Raw genomic sequence first — 3458 nt, forward strand, 5'->3', positions numbered from 1 at the left:
ATCGTTGTGCAAAGTTTCGAGAGACGAATACTAGTCGTCCCATGGTTGTATCTTGGTATTTTGTAGGATGAACTCATTCGTTCCTAAAAATTTTGTGTGACGAAGGCTAAAGCATCGCATCTTGTTCTTGCGACCAATGCTATTGTTTGTCCCACAAAGTCTTTCTTCATGATCTTTGCACGATGGATTCTGCGCGACGAAGTTTCCGTCATGCAGACATTTGTACGACAGAAATACACTTTGAGCGACCAACATTTGTTCGTCGGGCAAATAGTTAAACGCATTGGTGAAAACTATTCGATTTCTTTAATACTTATTCTCCGATTACGAGAATAATTTCCATAAGAATGTTAATTTCAATAGGCAAGGGTTTGTGGTGAAAGGTCAAGAACATAAAGTGTGCAAATTTGTGAAGTCCTTGGATGGACTAAAACAAGCACATAAGCAGTAGCATGGAAAATTTGATCATACGATGACCAGGCATGGTTTTAAGCTAAATGAGTGTGATATGTGTATCTATTTTAAGATACAAAATTGTTGAGAACAAATTTGTGCATCATTGTGTCTAGAGGAGATGCATAAACTCGACAACCTGTAAAAAGGAACAAACGATCGTAAGACAACCTTGGCACCGGTGGGGTGCCCAAAGGCTCTCTGACAGTCATGTTAGTAACAAATCTTAAGACTTAAGCAATGGGCAAGAGAATAGGCAAAGAGAAAATGGTGCGTTCTAAGCATTAAGTGTTCGTTTAGATGAGTGTATTTATACTAGTCAGGAAAGAGACCTTTTAGGATATGGAATCCATATTAAACCGGGATAATTCTTAAAGGCTATCTAGAGATAGATATTGGTTCCTTTTAGGAGTGTGATTACTTGCAGCGCTCGCCAATCCAGAGATTGTAGGAATCTCCAAGAATATGGGAAACTTGGCTGATTCCCAATTGGATTAGGTTTTTGAGACTTATAGAACAAGAATGGTCAATCTCAATCGGCAAACTTCATCCATTATTCTGGAGTATAGTAGGATGTGGTGGCACCACTAGTCCATTTGAGAAGCTTTGTTCGATCAGAGTTGTTGAGTAGACTTCTTAGGTAATATATTCCGACCCATCTTACTTCAACCTTGGAAAATCATGGTCCCACAATTGCCTCTAACTATGTATCTAAAAAGGTGTTCCTCTTGAGGATAGATAGTTATCCAAAAACCATGCATATCAGACTAAGTCATAATATCTACCATTTAGTCTTCTGAAATTTCTACAAAATCTTTTGTTGGAACCAAATTTGCGCCCATCCACGAACAGAGGTGGAATCTAACCAAAATTACCTGTGATCTCTGGCGACGGGATAATGGAGTTGCTTGGGGGCGGGCCGGGGGGGGGGGGGGGGTGGGAAGGGGGATGTGATTGAATTCGAATAGGAAGCCTATATATCTCCAGGAAGGAGAATCAAACCATAATTGTAGTTTTAAGGAAGAATGGTGCGATGTGCAAGACATAGTGAACCATCCTTAACAAATAGCCTATGGCGAGGCGTTAAGCAGATGAGTTGTCCATGGACGTGTCTATGCTTAGACAATGACATGTATGCAAGATGAGCTCTGTTACGCGTAGAGAGAATATAAGTATAGTAGTCTTGTGAAGACGGTGGAGAATCCAGAAATCTTGAGGGTCATTTGTAAGGAAAGTTGTCCCAATCAAATCAAGCGACTAACTAGGAAAAAATCTAGGATAAGATATCTAATTCTCCTAGGATTATGATTACGTTGCTTAATTCCCAAATTATTCCTTTACTTGGGAGACAAGTAATATCTTCAATAGGCTTAAACATACCTTACTAGACTGGGCCATAAGGCTAAGATCCATAGGCTATGACAATTCTTGTCCTTGTTGTCGCTCAAGGTGTCATTCCACGGGCCCAAAAAATCATGGTCCCACATCTTTTATTCCTTTTTGCTTGAAATTCCCAACTTTCAATTTTCTTTCCTAAACTATGACTCGCACTATAACCCTCCAATGGTTAGGGTACACATTGAGAAAAATGGTTAGGCCTTCATTCACCACCATAGAGATGTCCTGAATAACTGCAAGGTTTAGTAAAAAGCTGGCTATTATTCAGGTAGACCAGCCTTTGCCTTCTAACGCAAAGCGCCCATGTACTAGGATTCATCCCTGGTACCTAGACGTGGGTTTATGATTTCCTCTTTTGACTCTTTTGAAGAAGATAATGGTGTGTTACTACATGAATATTACTCCAGCTTTCTACCGCATTGTAGGAGTATGATTTTTTAGGGTCGGAGTAAGGCTAATTCGAATACAGTTACCGTTGTATTAGACGTAGTAGCTATGCCACCATCATTTGACTCTAGGGTACTAGGCAGAGTCCTAGAGACTCTACTGAATGACCATATTTGTTTCGCAAGACATGTGATCTGATCCGGATATAAACACAATTAGATCCTATAAGTCTTGAAGTTCTTACAATCTAAGAATTGTTATGCACCGCAAATAATCACAACTCTTAAGAGGAAGCAATATCTACTTCTAGATATCCTCTGGGATTCTCTTAGGTTAGAACAAGGATTCTATCCTAAAAAGATCTCTCTTCCCACGGTATAAATACACCCATCTAGAGTTCATCTATGGTAAAGCAATCTAAGCACTTGAATTCTTTAGCCCACTGCTTGAGTCTAAAATCATTCACTAACTAGACCATCGGAGAACCTTTGGTGGCACATTGCCTTCTTAGTTTTAAGTTTACTTACGGTTGTTTCATTATTTTGCAGCTTGCTCAAATTTGTGCTCGACCATCGCTCACGGAGGTGTGTGAATTTGGTTCCAACAATTGGTGCTTTCATTGAGAGTGAACTCATATTCCACTCAACCAGATCACTCTACCTTGTGGAGGCTATGTCCAGAAGATCATGTCATGATGGGGGCGCAGACCTAGGGAGTGAAGGCACCTCCTTATGGATCAAGTCTAGGAAGATGCGCAAGAAAAAAAAGGCACATCAGTGAGAGATCTTAAAAAGAGCCTACGAATCAGGGAACAAGCTAAACTCATTAGACTGGATGAAAAGATAAGAGCTGTTAAAGACACCATCACCCGCCTCGAAGTCTCTACCCCTTCTGCTCTTCTAGAGATAGCAAACCTGAATCTAGGCTGCCTGACTCAGAACTTGTCCTAAGTGCGCACCCGAAGACTGTCGAAGACTTCGGGTTTACTACTACCCCACAATGCGGGAAAAAGACCTTTCCCTAATGCCAGGCACACAGAAAGAAAACGAGACTACTTTAAAAGGGCGCAGAAAGGGAAAAAGACGATACAGAGAACATATCATCTAAAAAACCTCATCACCAAGCCAGAAGACATCTTCTTCATAACGAGTCAAAGGACAACTTCCTCTTCATGGGTGTGGCTCGAATGATGGGTGTCCTCGACAAAATCAACTTTAAAA

The sequence above is a fragment of the Pyrus communis genome, chromosome 16 (genome assembly GCF_963583255.1).
Source record: "Pyrus communis chromosome 16, drPyrComm1.1, whole genome shotgun sequence".
In the NCBI taxonomy this organism is placed as follows: Eukaryota; Viridiplantae; Streptophyta; class Magnoliopsida; order Rosales; family Rosaceae; genus Pyrus; species Pyrus communis.